This window comes from Boleophthalmus pectinirostris, unplaced genomic scaffold, assembly GCF_026225935.1.
Source record: "Boleophthalmus pectinirostris isolate CB_2022bp ecotype Guang Dong unplaced genomic scaffold, ASM2622593v1 HiC_scaffold_11, whole genome shotgun sequence".
Classification (NCBI taxonomy): domain Eukaryota; kingdom Metazoa; phylum Chordata; class Actinopteri; order Gobiiformes; family Gobiidae; genus Boleophthalmus; species Boleophthalmus pectinirostris.
Window position 1 is genome coordinate 12,744,379 of NW_026570994.1, and position 20,532 is coordinate 12,764,910.

General features: G+C 39.5%; 1 protein-coding gene across 1 annotated transcript in view; it reads left to right on the plus strand.

Moving 5' to 3' along the window:
* The first annotated feature begins 7,859 nt into the window (after nt 1-7,859).
* slitrk6 (SLIT and NTRK-like family, member 6) overlaps nt 7,860-20,532 on the plus strand; it is a 340,866-nt gene continuing 328,193 nt past the window's right edge. The window contains exon 1 of the mRNA XM_055166051.1: nt 7,860-8,004. The gene's annotated coding sequence lies outside the window, so the exon portion shown is untranslated. The remainder of the gene's footprint in view (nt 8,005-20,532) is intronic.

The following is a 20,532-nucleotide window of genomic DNA, read 5'->3' on the forward strand; positions in this document are numbered from 1 at the left end:
TAACTCCACTCATTGAAAGAAGGAAGCATGTCCCCTGCACAGAAGCCTCTGCAGCAGTTGTCAAAGCTATACAGAGTGCAGGAGCTCCTGATCAACCTGAGGATCCAGCTGCCACAGCCGCTGGCCCAGCTGGGGCAAGTAAGAGGAAGAGATGTCAGTTCTGTCCTGCCAAAGAAGGACTGTAAAACACATACTGTGTGCTGTAGGTGTAAGAAATATATCTGCAAGAGCTGTGCATTTGCGTACTGCTCTACATGTGCTAATTAGTTGAATGAGTTATTGTTTTTTTTGGATTGTATATTTTCTTACATTGTTCACTGGCAAAAAAAACAAACAAACAAAAAAACCCCCCTGAAGAATCTTATTCATTGGGATGAATAAAAACGCATTCAAAATTCCTTTTTGCACATTTCTTTTGTTTCTAAAGCTATAGAAATGCAGGTGAAAAGGGAAAACTCAAGTATTCACACATTTTGTGGTGAATGTTTCTTCAAGCTAAATAAAATTTGGTGTTTAAAATTCAATTAAACTGCTTATATTGGGGATTTAGTGAAGACGGGTCATTTTGACCCAGAGGACATGGGGTGTATACAGAATATGAGGACAACAGGAGGGTTAAATAAAGTGGCAGTGTTTTCATAAGATGAGGGAATAGTCATAATCATAATCTATGTTGTCCAACACATGAAACATAATAATACACTTCAAGCTCGGACATCAAATCCGAGGTCCAAGAGGGAGTCGGAAGATAATCGAATGCAGGGTTACACTTAAAAGAGGGCAAAAAAAGCAACATTGAGAAACAGCCTAGATTTCAGCAGAATCAACAATCAAAGCCCCAAATTCTTATTTATTTATTCTTTCTTTCTTTTTTCACTTTTTTAGTAACTAAGTAACTAGTGTTGGAGACATACTTCAATGCTACAAATACCAACTAGAATATATTGAATTTGCCTGACTGTATTCTGTCATTCTGATTTGAGTTGTGTGTGATTGACAGGTGTATTAGCCAATCTGAGAGATCCATGGTCCATGTCAAAAGAAACATGGCCCTTAAACTTAAAAGAGGGCACAAAAAGCAACAACTGAGAAACAGCCCAGATATCTACAGAATCAATAATCAAAGCCCCAAACTTGTATTTATCTCAGGTAAAATAAGTTCAATATTGTTCTGAATGTTATGAGAATTTTTGAGAGGAGGTGACTTCTGCATTTCAGAGACTTGTACTACAAATTAGCAGCTGTGGTTGGACCGTTTCAAGTTTTTCAGGGTTTTTTCTCTATGGTCCACTTCTGGGTGGTCAGGCAAATACTGTATAATAAGATTAATTACTTACAATGTTATATGGTGGCCAAAGCTCTTATATCTTTAGCAAAACAAAGCAATACTTACATAAACAGATGACGGACTCGCAGTGCTGTCTCCATTGCAGATGTAAAAATATACTGCACCTTTCCTTTACATACACTGTTCTTTTAACTCCCTCACAGTCTCTTTCTATTCAGGTCGACTCACTGACCTTTGTCCAGCTTGCCTAAAAAGTCTGTTTGCAGTATATTTTTCTCTTCAACACAGACTCTGTGCTATAACTATGTCAATGTCTAGCCTGCAAGTGAGTTTTTTGTTAATTTGAAAATGCTTGAAAATGAATAACACTCTATAATTCTGCTTAAACAGACAAAAACAAATGAATAAGGCACAATGTGTAATTTACTGAGAAGTAGAGGTGGGTAGTACTGCATTTACACCAGTAGCTTTTTTAAGAAATTGTACTTTTCTAGCAGCATATTTTCACTAGTACTAGTAATATTTTTGAAGTAACAGTACGCTTACATGAGTAAAAGGTTTATTCTTTCCATTATGAGTAGATCTACAAGTGACAAAAGCTTGATGTTGACAGTATTAAATGATTTGAACATTTGTGTTTCTCGCACCGCTCCTTCAGATAAGATTTAGTCTGTCTCATTTTTAGATACTTACTCATATTTAGTGTATACTTTAAAGTTTTGTCCTTCACATTACATTAACTTCACATTATAAATCAGATGGTACGTCTAGTTACTCTTTAAGTTATGCATCCAGTTTGAGCCAGAACAGGAAAGCCTCTTGTAAGCCAAAAATAAACCTTACTTGCATCCCAAAACCTGAGCTTGTTGCCATCATAAAGAACAGTATTTCTACAGTATATAGTACATGGCGTCGTGACTTTGGAGTAGTAAAGAAAAGAGACAGTGATTGGCTGAGAGATGTAAAACATATTGGAAACTCCTGTCTAGACAAAATACCTATCTCTTCCCCTCCATCTGAATCCCTCCATCGCTCTGTACATCATTTCTACCACGTTGTATAGTGCCCGGGGCCAAGTCCATTTATTCATCTATCCAAGCATGCACTTTCTTCCTCATCCTTTTCTCTACCCAGGCTCAAGTTGCAATTCTGTTTTATGTATCCTATATTTTATTTAAACTACAAACCAACATGACCTGACTGCTATAATTACCATAGCAAGCCCCATTTAATATCACACCTCTTGCTTTGCTTTTCCTGTCATGTGCACTGCCAAGCGATAGTTTGGACTCACCATCTCAAGGTTTACTACTTTCTACATTTCATATACATACAGACGACATCACATACATGAAGTAAGATTGATTGGCCTGGTTAGTACTTGGATGGGAGACCATTGGGAAAATCAAGTGCCACAGGGGGGACGCCGATGGCAAAAACTGCCGTTGTGTCCTTAGGCAAGACACTTCACCCACAATGCCTAGTATGAAAGCATTGTGTACGTGAGTGATGGTGGTGGTCGGAGGGGCCGATGGCGCAGATTGGCAACCTCGCTGTCCCAGGGCAGCTGTGGCTACAATAGTAGCTTATCACCACCAAGTGTGGAGTGAATGAACAATGAACTGTAAAGGCATTCTGGGTATCTTAAAAGGCGCTATATAAATGCAATGATTAATTAATAATATATATGTTTTTTATACATTGCATAACCAAATCCTCAAATTATATACCCTTTACTACGGAAGCCGAGAGGGATCACAACAAACGCAAACACCACAACAAATACAAATGCAACAACACAACAAAAAGCCACAACAAATGAAAAAAAGCCACAACGGAAATGACCGCGGGACTCTATTTTAATGCAAACGGCGCAACAAATACAAACGCCACAACACAAACGCAAATGCCGCAACACATGAAAAAGACACAACACATGAAAAAGCCACAATACATTAAAAGCCACAAGACATCAAAAAGTCACAACGGAAGTGACCGCGGGACTCTATTTTCCCACGGACCGATCAAGCGGCAAGTGAAGAAGAGCTACAACGTGAAACGAATAATGATAAAACAATAAATTACTTTTACTTATGTTTTCAGCTTCTCCGTTCCTTTACTTTTCATGTTGTAGTTCTTCTTCTTCACTTGCCGCTTGATTGGTCCGTCAGAAAATAGAGTCCCGCGGTCACTTCCGTTGTGGCTTTTTTTGGTGTGTTGTGGCTTTTTTTTGTGTTGTCGCATTTGTATTTGTTGCGGCGTTTGTGTTTGTTGTGACATCTCTCAGCTTCTGTACTTTACACCCTTTTGTCCAAAAAAAAAAAAAAGTGTGTTGTTATTTTTTTTCTTCACTAGATAATTCAATGTAACTTGCTTCACATATTTGATGTCTTCTGTATATGTAACAAAAAGAAAAATTCCATACATGCTACATAATTCCATACATGTTAATTCATATATGTGGTATTTGATGTCTCCTGTATGTATATCAAATGCAGAAAGTAGTGAACACTAAAAAGAAAAAGAAAACAATGAATGAGAGGATGAGTCCAAAGTTTTGACTGGTAGTGTATATGAGCTTACAGTCTTTTTGTGTAAAACTTTGGGATCTGTCTCATAAGTGTGACATATACTGACAGTGCCATGTGTTCTCTCAGTGCGGCTATTTCTGTGTGTATCTGTCCTGGTTTGTAAAGACGTGCCAAGTCATGACGCACTGTGCTCAATGATGGCCCCGGATGACTTCAGATGGCGACGTGAAGCCCAGAACATGGAAGTGAACGAGGGAGCGCTGCACTGAAATAACAGGGAGCTGGAGGTTAGTGAATGCGTCATGAGGATATATGAATATGGAGATCATACGCTGATCTCACACTTATTGGCTGAACATGATGTATCTGACCAGACAGGAAACTGCAAAAATAAATGCATTATGTTCAAAATACATAGATATGAAAGAAAACATACTGTCCTTGTGTCTGTCTGGCTATATATTTTAAATTGCAATATTAGTCTAAAATAACAACAAGTCCACTGACTTCCACGTTGGTCCCCAATGGGAGCTGATATCACCATAAACTTCATCACGACAAAAAGGAAGCTGTCTGCACCTCCGATGGATAGATGCACACAATAGCAATAGCACAATAGCAAAAGCAGTTTTGTTTTGTTTTTTTCATTAGCACCAAAATGGCTATTCAAAGCAACAGAATCCTACATGTATCACTGATTAAGAAAATACATTTGCAATACTGCATCTTGAAAAAAGCAATTAAAGATTGCTCAAACATGTACTAGCACTCCAAATTCAACTCTGGGTGAGTAAATGGTGAAGGGAAACAACAAAAACATGTTTAAAAGTCTGTTTTGAGAAATAACTGCTTGTTTGAATAAGTGTATACTTGATATTTAGGGTTAGGACTATTGGAGGGTAATAAAGTCACAGTATTTTAATTTTATTTATTTATTTTATTTTATTTTTTAAAGTCTGTACTTCCTCTGTGCGAGTTTGCTTGTTTCCATGGCGATGTCGTTCCTTTGGCTATAATATTCAGCAGTATGGAAAAAAACATTTCGATTTCCACTGAATCCTGCAGGTGATATGCCACCTCCAGAAAGTTACACACTGTACCTTTAAATGCACTGTGTATCTTTTTTTTTTAAATATACAATTAATTTATCCACATTTCCCCTTTAAATCCTGTATAATCTATGAATATAATTACTAAATGGCACATCTGCAACATCAAACATAAAAGAGTAAACAACAAAAATAAATAAGTAAAATGTTTTCACCTCAGTATGTACATTGCCGTGGGTACCATCATTGTCATTCGGCTTATATTATTTTACATGGGGCTGCCGATCTTCACAGCAAATAAATTCTATACAGACCACAGAGCTGTTTTAAAGCCTCCTAGAGAATCAGTGCAGTGTTTACTTGTCTTGCAAATGAACACTGAACATTTGCTATACTATATCTTATTATAGTGGCAAACCTTTCTCGAATTCTCCTCTGAAATTAATGGGATTGCCACTTAACCAGAAGTGCAACCATAAAGGTCCATACCATATCTTTGTAATCTAGACTGCTGAGTGAACATCAATGACTGTACATTTGATTTATATTTGAAACTCCAACTGCTTCTGTACATAAACTTCAAACTGCTATGTGCGTCTTCATGAAATATAGACATTACATATGCGACATGTACTTAAGTGTGTGTGAAGCCTTGCCCTGGGTCGGGATACGCATCAAATAAACATAGAAGAAGTGGTCCAAGGTTGTGTCTCCTGGCAACACTGTAAACAACACTTTCTGAAACACTCATGCTTCACGGCTCCGAGACTGATCCAAGAACGGCGATGTAAATGAGCGTGGACGCCCCCCACGCTCCTCTCCACTCACATGGCTGCCCCTTTATGGTGAGATATATGAAGAGTGCATGTTTGTCATACCTGTTATTGGGTGATTGCGTGTGTGCGGCGCCGGGGAGGACGAGGCCGGCTTAAGGAGTGGGAGTGGGAGGGACGGCATGACAAGAACAAAAGCAGATGTAAATGGTCAGATATATATAGTCGTAAACACAAACAGAATAAAACACGACAGCAGAGATGTGATGGAATGAGACGTGGCAATCTTGTGTGTGGGAAAATGAAACAAAAAAAGACATCATATATTGTGTACATTTCATCAGGGTAAGTAAATAAAGAGAAGTAAATAAATACATTGAGCGCAAGTTCCAACAATGAACTTTTCCTTTTTGTTTAAGGTCCTGTGCCTGAAGTATTTGAACAAATGTTGTCTTGTCCCAGTGCAGATATATCGGCTCTATCCAGGAAGACGTTTAGCGTAGAGTGACCATATTCCCATTTGTGAAAACCCGGACACCTCACCGGGTACGGGGGGGTGGGGCCTCGACATTGAGCTACACTCACCTCGCAAATTGTGCACATGGCCTCCCCCTTGTCTCGACCGGGACGGTAAACGGGGAATTTTATGTCCAAGTCATCGTTAAATGCACATTTGTGCTTCGGCATGTTGCAGGCTGACCGACTGTGTCTGCTTGCTCCTTCTGAGTGCACAGAGAGCTACGAGAGCCGCTCAATTTAATGGCCCAATGAAAGATCATGAAAACCTGGACATTTGTATCACTTTCTGAAAAAAAAACAAAAACAAAACCTGGATGCACAGGACAGGACGCAAAAAAACTGACATGTCTGGGAAAAAACGGACGTTTGGTCACCCTAGTTTAGCAGGCTCTGTTGGCCTTTTCCTGGGATGGTGCGACTCACACCTCGGTGGTGGAAAAAGTAGACCAAGCAAGGATTCTGAGTTGTCCAAGATGGTTGTGCCCACTGTGACATGTAAATATGAACTGTTTTCATTGTTTTCGGCCACACTGGTGGTTTAATGACAATTTCAGTCACTTGTATTACTGCAACACCTTATTGTGCCTGTATCACTGCCGATGGGTATGGTAATCGGTGCTGTGGTGAGGCTACACGCTACTTTCCACGTCCGATGTGACTTCAAATCCGAGGTCCAAGTGGGAGTCGGAAGATAATTGAATGCAGGTTTAGTCTGACAAATGCTAGATAAAATGAGAAAATGTGCCAGTTTTCTTCATCTGCATGTCATTGTAGCGTGTCATTGGCTAATCAACAGTTACAACCACACCTCAGTTTTTATCATTTCCCTCCTGACGCACAACTCCGAGCACACTAGGTACATGCGATTAGAAGAGACAAGGGCGCCAGATTAGGAATGAAATGATTCCAAACAGCACATACGTATGCAGTCTTATTTTAGTTATAGTTATTTTATGTTTTATCACAGTCATAAAGGAGCCTAGAGTCAGTAACTACACTAGAAGTGAAGCTGTAATCACATCTTTCCAAACACCTTCCTGGTTTGTAACTTAAGCGTGAATAGAGCCTATTGTATGAGCAGCTCTTTAGGTCAAAATATGTCCACTATGTGCTATCTGCATCCAATTAGATGCAGATAGCACATAGATGGTTTTACTCCAGCCTGGTTGTGAAAAATGCTTATAAACGCAACAAGTGAATGATTTGGACACTCTGTTTATCACATCTTTCAGACAGTACAAATCACTTTAACTTTTTATTTTAAATATTTATTTACATTCTTATTTATTTATTTTTCTGAGTGGTTTTCAATAATATATTTGCTGTTTATTCATTAACTTTTTCCTAAGAATGTTGCTCCACGTGATTCTGATTTCTGTTCTATATTTGTCCCTAACTGCAGTGTAGGGAGTAGAGAGCAGAGAAAGCAGTGCACTGTGACTCATGTGTACATCCTGGCCCTGGGTTATGCTACTGTATCCTTCTACGATAAAAAGGCAACTTAGAAGTATCATCACAACAGGCAAAACCAACAACAATGCACAAATTCATATGACCATTTCATTTCAAGCAGTGCACTACTTTTTCACTTCTCTGCACTGCACTTGTAGTGAGCCTCATCACATAGCACGTATCCTTCCGCCACACAGGTGTCTCATCTCAAACCCTGATGGGAGTGAGCAGTGTTTTGTTAGCCAAAAACTGTGCAAATATTTGAAGCTTTTTAACATTTAAAAGTTAGATTTTGTTATTTTTCTGGGCTGAGGATTAAGTCATTTTGATTTTGATTTTATACAACTGAAATTAAGAATGAACCTGGATTACAATGGACAGAGCAAAGCCAGGTAAGAGATGTAAACTGCTCATACAGTGTGATTGTTTTGTGAGTTCATGAACATGTTTAAAGGGTCTATATCGCATTATTTTTTTATCTCTATTAGAATGTTTCTTCATCAAAAACATACCAGGAGTTTTGTTTTGTTTCATTCACAGGTTTAACACACACATCCTGCATATTTAGAAGAGATTTAGATTTATTGTCATTTGTGACCAGGACGGGTAGAGCGGCTGGATTGCAGTGAGAAACCGAGAACAGATGATGGAGGCAGGTTTAGCGTGGTCCACAAAATTTTTAATTTCTTTTTCCAAAATTCCCAAAGTGCCAGTGCCGAAAACAAAGTGCGGTGCAAAAAGTGCAGGGAGGATATGGAGCAGCAGGTCTCTCCAGCAGCAGAACATCGAATGGTCTAATTAGGCGCCTTATATACTACTGGATAAAACCATTAAAACTCCAAGGGGTGTAAAATAACATTAGCTGTATAAAACTAAGTTAAAATCCTCCAATAAAATACCCATAGCCAAATAAACTATATAAAACCCAAATACAAAAATAATAAAACCCTAAAACTAATTCTGAATAAAACCCAACGTGAATATCCCAATTAAAAACGAGTGCTATTCCCCCCCGATGTCCGCCGTGATGAGTTGGCCCGGAACTCTTAAAAGGTGTCTGGTTCCCCGGGGAATCTTTTCGCCAGACACCTGGACAGAAGACACGGGTAAGTAAAAGCACTAACAAATACCAAACATGCACGCACATACCACTCTCACACTCTAAAATACCCACATGGCACACACGCAAACACACACAAGACACAACTCATTTAAAACACGGCACATATATTGCACACTATCCAATTGTAACTTTCGGTGTATCTCCGCAGACCGGCGGCCGCCAAACCCGGAAGTGCCCGTCCGACCGGCCCACGTGACACCCGACAATGTTCTCAATAAATATATATATTTTTTTAAAACAATACAAATGTGTGCAATTCTTAATATGTTAATATGTGCAAATTAGCGTATCTTATAAGTGCTTCGTGCTGTACTGTGCAATGTAAATATATATAAAGTGCAAAGTGAATGAAAGTGCATGTGTAATTATTACGTAACGAACAGGCCGTTCGTTACATCATTGTACAAGATACAACAAAACTTCGACAGAGCAGATCTGTAGCAATAAAAATAAATACATATAGACACATTCTCAAATCCATACCAAAAAAAAAAAAAAACATTAAATAAATAAATAGATTATAGCACTGAGTCTTCAGGCCTTTTATCTGTACCTGTGCTCCTGGTGCACGTCCGTTGCCCGTGGGTAGAAGCAGAACTGCACAAACACGGTGCATGTGAAGGGAGTTTGAAGCCTTCCCGAGGGGAGACTATGGAAAAGGCAGTTCCTAGGGTGTGTGGGGTCTTGCAGAATCTTGGAGGCCCTTGAGTGGAGACGTGAAGTGTAGGTGATGGGCAGGTTCGGGAGCGAGGAGCCCACCACCGTCTGAGCTGTTCTCATCGCTCGATGCAGGTCCTTCTTTTCAGCATCTGTCCATACCATGATGTTCAGCAGTATGTCAGAACACTTTCGATGGTACACTGGTAGTATTTTTTTTAGGTATTTTGTTCTTTATGTCATGAGGTAATAGACTACAACTGCAAGAAAAAGAGTTTGCAGAGTTTGACAGTGGCTTATAATGACTCTTTGAGAATATTACTGAAAGTGCCGAGGTTCTGTAGCACCAGTGAAATGTTTGTAAATTGTGGTGTGAGACCCTGTGTTGTCACGATCAGATGTTGTATTTATTCATTTATGCGTAGAGCCATGAATCTGAACAATCGAATCATTGAAGCTCTAGTGTATCCTGTGAGTAGCTCTGTCACATTCACCTCTAAGCTGTGGAGACACTGACGGGCTTGTCTGTATACATTATAATATGCTCTGTATTTAACTTTTTTTATTCTTACTATTTTTCTTTTAAATACTATGGACCAGATATTACGTGTTCTTAATAAAGATTGAATTGAATAGGCGAGTTTCATTGTTGACAAAAGTGCGCGTTGCATGCTGGGAATTATTTTGGTTGGCGGCAAGAAACACTAATTCAATATGACGGACGGAGCAAGAAAGCACATAAAGGGTATTGATCCCGGTTATTTATCCACTCTAACGGCAGAGGACCCAAGACCATTTGACCAGAAATTGGTCATTAGCATCGACGGACGCCAAGTCACCCTTTTCAACCCCTACAAAAGGTGGACCAAACCAAATTTCTGGTCAGAATCGACAACTACCTGGCCAAATATTCACTTCGGCGATATCCACAATGACTTGGTGGAAACTCCTGGGCCATTCACAGGAGAAAAAATGAAAACCTCCAAGAGTCTCGATGTGTTGTTGAACTTGTTGGAGTCCACGGTTTGTTAGGATCTTCTACGTTTGCTCTGCGAATGTTTGAAAGCTGTTTAATTCACCGTTAGCGGTTCTTTTCACTCAGAATACGAAAAAGACATTTTCCTTCTTCCGTGCTTCTATTTGTGCATCCGATAATGCAGCAGGAATTTACCATTATCGGGGATAAATACGCGAGGTTACGCACTGTGTTTGACGCTATCGTGTTTCTTGCCTCCAACCAAAATATTTCCCAGCATGCAACGTGGGCTTTTAATAACAATGACGTCAGCTGAAACTCGCCTATTGAGAGACAAAGCTCCACTATCTACTTTCACAAGAATCATTAGGATAATTTCAACTCTGGAATTGACAATCTCCTCTGAACAAAAAGTAAAAAGTAGCTCTTAACTTGAAAACGCAAGGTGGAGCAGAGCATTTTGCGCTTTGGGGATGTAAACAGACTAATAAAGAATTTCTCAAACATGTGTGAATGAAACAAAACACAACTCCAGGTATGTTTTTGAGGAGGAAACAACATTATAACATGGCTTAAACCTCACAAGAATCCATGCTGTGTAATATACTATCTTTTAAATGCACATGTTCAGCTTGTGGGACAGAAAATTTCATGTACATTTTACGATAGTCTCTTGGACTTGAAACCAGGCAACAGTCTCCTCAGTATGAACCCATATTTTTGACAGTACACCATTGTGATATGAGGAATAATTTCAAAACTATGTCAGAATCCAGCGCCGCCAAGAACCACTGCTTCAAGGCTCGTGCCATTAGATGAGAGAAAAATTCCAAAATGGCAGCCCAACTGAAGGAATTATTAAAACCGTAATGCAGATGGAGAGGAGGAAGGAACAGAATGAGAAAAAGAAAGGAATAAAAATAGGAAAACGGATGACAAGAGGCAAAGCTGCAGGAAAAACACATTAGAAAAAAGAAAGGGGGCATCGAGGATCACAAGCACAAAAGCTGTAAGGAGCAGATTTTAACATTAGCTTCTCCCTTGTTAAGATAATTAGCACTGGGATGCCCTTGAGCAAGGCACTGTGGTCTACTGTGGAGTTGGTTGATATCCATGGGGCTTAAGGCAGGGCCAGTATTTGGTCAGATCCCAGGTGAAGCGTTATTAAAAAAGCGCTGTGAATATTAAACCAGATAAAATGTCCGCTTTCTCGGCGTTGTTGGAGACTACCACCCAGTGTGCAAACATATGTCATATTACTCAGATTTTTCAGGTGAATATATCTGGGAGAAGGCGATGTGTTCTGCATTTTGAAATTTGAGCTATTTCTTTTGCTTTTTGAGCTTGGCTGATTTGTATTTTTCAACCTGAGTATCTCATTGTGAATGTTGTTTATTTAAAGCTCAGTGGTGAATTGAAGTAACTTGGCTGTTAAAGAAGTGTTTGCTCAAATGTAACTTTTGAAAACTCGAAAAAGCAAAGAATAATATGAAGACGGTGTTCTTTCTTTCAAAACGCACTGTGTAAATGTGTAAATGTTGTAGGGAAAAGGCGACCACCTGCTTGTCTCTGTGGAGATCTTGTTTCTGGACCAGGAAAGGTCAGCTCTGTGGAGAGGCACGGATCTCACTCAAAGAATGTGTTTTTAAATAGGAGACATTATGCAAAAATCTGTTTTAGCTTGCCAGAAGAGGTTTTAAATGACATCCATGCATGTTTTAGCAATTTTGTAATCTCTCCCGGGCACTTTCTGAACCTTCCTTAGCTATAAGATTCTGTCCAATACTACATCTTGACAATTCTCCATCAATATAGAAAAACATGATACAAAACTGCACACAACAGCTTGACAAACCTGACTGGATGTGCGGTATTTTCATTAGCTGATTGTGTTGTGATAGCACAGTGAAGGGGGAGTGAGTTAGCATGGAGAGCAAAGGGAGGGGAGACTCAAAAACATATAAAACATGTTAGAACAGTATTTTTAAAATGTAACATGGTGACCTAAATATGGTATGTATGTATGAATGTACAAATTAATGAATGTATGAATGAATGAGCAGTCAATTGCAGCCTGATTCATCAGCTGGTTTCAGTTCGTGGAAACCTTCACAGCATTAGGATTTGTTTTCTTGACAGGAGGTGGGTACTTTTTTTATTTCACCAGTCACTGCTATTTGGTCATGACGTATGTAATGCTCCAAATCCTGTAGGAAGAAGGGCCTTTCCCCTTGATAAAATTCAACAAACATTCTCTTTGTTCCCACTTTATATCCTCAATCTCGTGAATTGTTGCCAACACATGTATGGTTTCGTCTACATCCATCTCGACCACTTTGTTTACTGTTGTGCTGTACCACAAAAGGGACCTAGACAGGAGCTTGAGTTTGATGTCATGGCTTCACAGCTCTTCACTGATTTGCCGGTGCACAGTCTACAAATTCCGGGGTTCTTGCAAACCATATAGTGTATTTCAATTCCTGACCTAGTTGCTGGAGAGAAATGAAATTGAGTGAAGGCACTTGGTGACACCAGCCTGGCTTGTCAATACCCATAGATGTAAAATACCCCCTCGTTAAGCAATACATTTAATTGTAATTAAATAAATGTTAGCTAAATGACTTGAATGGCACACAATGGAAAATTCTAGGCAGAACATGTCAGAAAGGTTACAGAGTGTACTCACGCAAAAGTTTGTGGACTTTGACAGTTCGATCAGGCTGTTCTTCATAATTTTTCAGACTCATTCAAAAGCCTTGGTCCCGTGTAGTTACATGTTTTAAATGGGGCACACGGTTGTTACATGTCCATGTTCTTTGGCACTGCCCATGGTTAAACACACACACAGTTCCCACATGAATCTGAACATGAAAGAAAAAAATGACACTAATGTAGCTGAAGGCTGAGTGTGACGTCTGACACAGTTCAAAGACATGACCAGGAAAGAAGAAAATAAAGGCGCTTTTACAGAGCTATTCAGACTATCACGCAGGACTGATTTTTCAAACCTCGAAATTTTTATTTTATTTGTTTTTTCTTAACTTTTTCTCTTGACTTTTTTTTTAATTTCCATTCATTTGTACATCTTTGTCCATTGCTAGGATCTCACTTACTGACCTAATTTTTTTTCTATCTCTAGTTTACAATTTCTCAATTTTCTGTGTAAAAATCACAATCACATTTTAAAGGTCCAACATTACGCTATTTTCTGATCTGTTATCATGTCATTTCCTCATCACAAACATACGTGGAGTGTTGTTTCTTTCACACGTTTAACACACAAACCCGGCATGGTTAGACTAAGTTCTTCTCTCGAAATGAAAACATTCTGCTGCACCTTGTGATGTCATGTGGTAATACAGGAACGACTCCATACACCTTCACTAGAATCATTTAAATCATTCCAGCCTTAGTATTGCCCATTTTTTACTGAAAAAAAGTTAAAGGTCGCTGTGAAACTACCACTATTTTGAGCTCTGAAGATGTAGACAGATGAATAAGTGCAGGATTGCTCAAACATGTGTGAATGAAACAACACACCAAGTATGTTTTTAAGGAGGTAACAACATTATAACACTTCTAAAAGCTTCCAAGTCCATTTGCATGCTATAGGATGTTTAAAACTACATTATAATTTTCATCGTTTTTGCGTCAGGGTGTGAGAATCTGTTGGACAAAGTGAATGGGTTTGCACGGAAGCTTCGCCTTTCTACCTGGAACTCGGCCCTTAGATGGATACCAAGTACTGCACGCTCAACACGTGAAAATGAATGGAAACAGTGACTCAGGCTTAGATTGTCTTTTAATCAAGGTGAATAATCCCTGTTTCTTTGCAATCATTGTCACTTAGTTTTGAGTGTCATTTATCTCCAAATCTTTCCAAATAGGTATGCACCATTCTGATACTGGAAGTTGATAATGCAGAGAATACAGAAACTATTACTGGACTGGGTATCAGCTTCCAAATACAGATTCGTTTGATACTCTGGTTGACCTATAAATTCATGTAATGAGACTATTTACTGGTGGTAGTTGGCCTAGAAAGTCTCATAATGTTTAAACTTTTATTTATACAAGCTGCTCTGTAGTTACTAGAGAGATAAATAACAGCTACACAAAGCATTGTGTCAGTTTTTTTGGCTTTTCTTGTGTTTGTTTCAAGAAAATCTATGCAGTTTTCAGTCACTACCATAGACTGTATGTAAATGGACATAGCTATGTACTTCCAGCTCCATCGACTCTGGCTCCAGTTTACTTTCTACTGAAAAACTTACCTCTCTCTATAACTGCTGCTGTCATGCTCGTCATTTTGGTCTTAAAATGTTTGTACAGTGGTCCCTCATTTATCGCGGGGGTTATGTTCTAAAAATAACCCATGATAGGTGAAATTTGCGAAGTCATTAACTTTATATTTTACAATTATTATATCTGTTTTAAAGCTGTAAAACCTCTCACCACACACTTTATACACTTTTTTTTCAGACAGGACAGTTACGGACCTTTTTGCATCCTTCTTAAAACTTATTGCTGCTGTCGTCCTTTTGTTATTTTCCTCCTTCTTTATGTAACAAACCAAAGATTAATTTATTCTGTAATGGAGCTCTACAGTGCAGGTCCATTTTTGGAGACTCGCACCCACGCAGTACAGGACGGCACTCGCCCGTTAACCCGAGATTATATCAAACTTTTGAGCTGCATACACCACAGACTGAACCAAGACTAAACCAGGAGTAACTCAGGACTAACCTAGGACTGATTCCAGGACTGAACCAGGACTAAAACGGGACTAAAACAGCAGTAAACCAGGACTAAACCAGAACTGAAGCAGGACTCACTATCGGGATGGGCTCGAAGGTGACCGCAGGACAAAGGACTGGCTCAGCTCCGCACCTCACGGAGGTACAAGTGGCCATTGCCCGATCGCGCTTTACAGACAGCCTGCTCTCCGGGCTCGCGGTTCTCTCTCTTAAATCTGAGATTAGTCCTGGTTTAGACTTGGTTTAGATCTGGTTTAGACCTGGGTTAGTCCTGGTTTAGTCCTGGTTTAGTCATGTGTAATTACTATGTTAAACGTTAAAACCTGCTCGTTTCAGCAACTATTTGCTCGTACCTGACCTGGTGCAAGACTCTGCTACAGCCGTGTAAATTCTACCTTCCTTCAGCATGTCCAGAAGTCCAACTTTTTGTGCAATGGTTAGCATCTTCCACTGCCATTTGGGTGCGACCGCAGGAGACTTTGTCGGAGCAGAACATTTTGTCGACATTGTGGGTTGTGGGTTGAGGAGAAAACTTGCAAACATACAGCACTTCAGAATCACACTGCTCGAGATCGAACATTTATGTAAATTTGGTGAGCTGAGTGCATTCTGTACTGTACAGGAGACGCAGCACAGAGGAGATTGATTGACAATGGTCTACAACCAATCAGGACACAGGGGAAGGAACACAATACACTTTAATACACTGTAAAAAGAAGGCATGCAAAATTGCACTAAAAAGAATCCATGAAACAGCAAGACCGCGAAAGGTGAACTGTGATATAGTGAGGGACGATTATATTAACCACTCTCTTTATTCAACTATTTGTCTGTAAATCAAGATATGGATATTAATAACAGACCTATGAGGTTCCTTCTTCCCCTTACTCCGGCTCGGCTCTTTAGTTGCTATGATACTCGAGGTCAGAATTTCAAATATGGATCTCTGGTCTAAATTCACAGCTATAACTACCCCTCTATAACTGCCAGCCACTCACACTATCAAATCAGACTGTAAAAGCTGTATTGATGCATCCTTACTCCAGAGTGGGCCTAAACACTCTTCTATTTACTTCTGATCCAGAGGGATTTGTTTAAATGATACCGGTTTGACTTCCTCAAGGAGACTGCTTTTAAAACAATAATTCAACTTTTGCCATAAACCATTGAGAGCAAACAATAAAAGGCACTCACTCATTGTCTTTCAGCTTAATGAAGTCATCCATCACCAGCGTCTGATGGCGGAGGAATAGACCGGGCCCCACACTCAGGGGAGATAGACAGTAGGATCTAACTCCCTCCTTTCCTCTTAATGCGGCCATCATTAAACCCCCCCCAAAAAAACAAACCCTTTACGATGCCGGTAGCGATGATAAAATTCCTCTAGAGTATTTGTGTTCTTAGCTTTTTTTTTTTTTTTTGAAGAAAGAAAAACGTTTTGATGGAGAGCGATCAGGAAGATGGTGTGGCGTTGGGTTGCCAGATTGGGGCAAAAGAGTGATGTTACAAGTGGTTTGGGTTCGTGTCAGTCAAAGTCATAAAGTCGTGTAAGCTTTTGTGTGGATGGGTGCTCCTGCTGGGATAGTGACGTGCTGCGGAGTACAAAAAAAGAAAAAAAAAAATCACATCAAAGACCGGTAAACGTGAACAGACATTTGAGAGTTGCATGTGTTGGCTTGAATTACATTGTACAAAAGTTGAGGTTACTTGTGGTCACTTAATGTTTGAAGAGTCATAGGCAGCGTGGGGCCAGGACTTCAAGGTGTGCAGTTTCTTCACATTAAAAAAAACACATTAAGCATTAACAATTTTAGATTAATGAAACAAGCGCATATAAAACAAAATGCAACCCTGGGTAAGTTTAAAAGGTCAGAAAAGACAACGTTGCATAAATGTGTTCTTTAAGATCTTAAGGGTTAATTAAAATACATGAATTCATATTTTGTTTTAAACAGATAGCTTTACTACCATGGATTTAGTAACAACTCTCACTTGATTGATGGCATGGTTTTATTTTGAAGAAGTACCTTTTCTTTGCATGTGTTAGTCTAGACCAGGGATGAGCAATTACATTTTTCCATGGGGCCACATGAGAAACAGAAAGTATTGTTCTGCATAATATTTATCGCATTTCTTTGTAAAAAGCAGTAAATAGCAATGTTTTGATGAGCTGCTTAGACTGATCAGAGTATATGATATGACTAAACAATGAAAAAGTGAGATTGTCTTAAAAAAAATGTAATTTAAAAAACATCTCTAAAATAAAAGCAATGCAGCTTTAGTCCATGCATGAGGTAAAATGATAACATGTTTCTTTTGTAATTCCAAATGAGCTTTAACAGGCCAGTCAGAGCCACCAGACTAACTGTAGTTGTATTAGTGGTCAATGTTAGGAAGTAACCGAGTACATGTACCAAAAATACGTACAAAAATATGTATTCCGAATGCTGATTTTCAGTAACTGCAGTCCAATACAGTTACTCTTGCATTTAATGGTATTCAGAATTAGCCAGGCTGGCGCCACCTAGTCCCTCTGCTCAATTTCATTTCTCTCCAACGACTAGGTCAGGAATCGGAATACACTAGATGGTTCGCAAAAACCCCGGAAGTGCGAATTCAGGCTCCAGCCAATCAGCGAAGAGCCATACAATCTGTGTTGGCAACGATTCCCAAATCGAGGATATAAAGCCAGAACCAAGAGAATGTTTGGTGAATTTTATCAAGGGGAAAGACGTTATTGCCCTTCTTCCTATGGATTTGGGAAAAGCTTAATATACCAGTTTGCCCCGTTAGCGGCGCATTACATACATCACGACTAAATAGCAGCGGTTGGTTAAATGAGAAGTACTCACCTACTGTCTACTGAGAGAATGAATCCTAATGCTGCGAGGTCAGACGGTTTCCACAAAGTGAAACTGGTTGATGAATCAGGCTAATTCAGAATAGTTACTTTACAAAATTAAAAAAGGAATACATGGACGTACTTTATGATACAATTGTGGCTTTGTACTGGACAGGATTAATTACAAAAAAGGAAAACAGCTCTGATTTGCAGTGCGTGGATGCGTCTCAAATTAGACATAAATTAATGAATAACTAAGATTGCAAAGGACATAAAACAGTTTGTAATTATATCTAATGTTTTTTGTACTATAATATACCAATATTTTCATTATGGAAAGATCATTTCTCTGTTAGCATGGGTCTATGTAAACTCAATAAATGCCAATCAGTTAGACTAGCTTCATCTGGAGCTCCAGGTTGGATACACGCACTCCACAGAGCATCAGTACAAGCGAATTAAAGCATTGCGTAACCTGATCTATCTCATCTCGTATACCGCTACCTCCCCCATGGACTCTCCACCTCTCTACCTTTCAACCTGCACAACTGGCACCGGCGTCTGTCACCAATCTGATCAAAGAACCAAATTTAGATCTCGAATTTACGTAAACTTAATCTGTCTCTCCCCTCTATAGACCTGTCACTCTCTAATAATATACTGAGCCAGACACTACACAGCGGGGAAGAGAAGAACTAGGTTGACATTAAAGGTGTTTGCCTATCTCCCTATGTGTCTCTGTTGGGAACCTTTTTATTATTATGTATTATTATTTTATTTTCAGTGCTAGCTACGTCAAGGTATGAGCAGGAAGATTATTTATATTTCACTGTCACTCGCGTACCAATGAGCGTCACTTGGCAGCGAGCATAGTCAGAGTTCTGGCTGTTCGTTTTGTGTAAATTGGGATCTGATATGTTTTTAGTTTGAATGTTTGCTTAAAAAAATGCTCATGGTTAATACTTAAAGATCGTACAGAATGGATTATTGTGAGCTTTAAGCCATGTTAGAATGCTGTTACTTTCTCAAAAAAAAAATAAAAATAAAAATTTGAGAAATTCTGTTCCACCTTCTGATGTCATGTACTTATAGTTTTCAAGTTAAGTTAGTTTGTTTGATGTAGTCCGTCACCGACTTGTCTCCATACAGATATTTCATTTTGCAGTACACTTTTACACACATGGTCACCTTTTTATACAGCGCTTTTCCACCTCCAAGCCACTCAAAGCGCTTTACAATAAGGAACCACTCAATTCAAATGCACATATTCAAACACCAGTGTACACCGAGCCAAGGACACGACCTCAACATTCATCTGTGGGAGCTGGAATCACATCTCTAACCTGTAGGTCACTTCTTTTTTTTTTTGTTCGAACATTCGAACTGCTAACCTTCAGATCAGTGGACAAACGCTCTTAACAACTGAGCTACTGCCGCCCCTATCCAGGTGTTATTGTCCTGGTGGCCTCACGTGTTTGTGTCCATGAAGATATAGAATTGCATTGTCATACTTTTAAACTTCTATAGCAGTGGGTTTCAGTAGGTGAGGCCCGCCTTCCCTATTGCTCCAAAGAGCCACTGGGGAGGCGCGACACACAAGTGAAGAAAAAATAATGGTCCACATCTGTACACATGTGTAGCAGTACTGATATCTTGGTAATTGTGCGTGCATGTATTAGCTGTAAAATTATGTCTCCATTCTGACAACCTACCCATGTTTGGACGTCACCTTTTTTAGCCTTGTACTGTATACGCTGCGTGGGCCGCGCCTCGTCCCGAACGCCACGTGGATCGTGTTTTTTCTCGTACTCTGTGTGGGCTGTGCCTCTGAACCAGAACTAGAAACTAAAACCAGATCTAAACCAGAACCAGGTCTAAACCAGAACTAAAGCCAGGTCTAAACCAGGTCTAAACCAGGTCTAAATCAGGTCTAAATCAGGTCTAAATCAGGTCTAAACCAGGTCTAAACCAGGTCTAAACCAGGTCTAAACCATGCCTGCTCTAAGGGCAGGCTCACATTCACCCAATTTGAAAACCCCTGCTCTGTAGGCAAACCAATAACATCTCCATGGAGACTACAGGTTGGTGGTCTTTCCATTAGAAATATTACACTGTGCTTCTTTAATATTCAGAATTGCTCCCAGTTAGTGTAAGACATAAAATCCAACCAGAATCACAATAGACATGTTTGACTACCATGTACCATTTCCCCGTAGACTTGTTCCATATGCTCTGTACCACATTATGACCATATTAACCTAACTGCCCATCCCCTCCATTTTAAAGCCTCAGCACTCACGGGATGATCCGGAACCTGCAAACTCATGTAACCGCTGATCCAGAAAGAATATTCAAAGCAGAAAAGAGGAGGGAACATGAGAAAAGGTCAAAGTTCACGGCTGGGCAATTTGTTAACCGATCAGGAAAGCTGAAGCAGAGCCCACACCGGCAGCTCGCGCCGTCTTTGGAAACATTGCCGATTGGGAAAAACCTTTGTCATTATTCGAAGATCAGATGGTATTAAGGGGATTTTTCCGAGCGAATTGTAAATTACTCCAAGTGTGA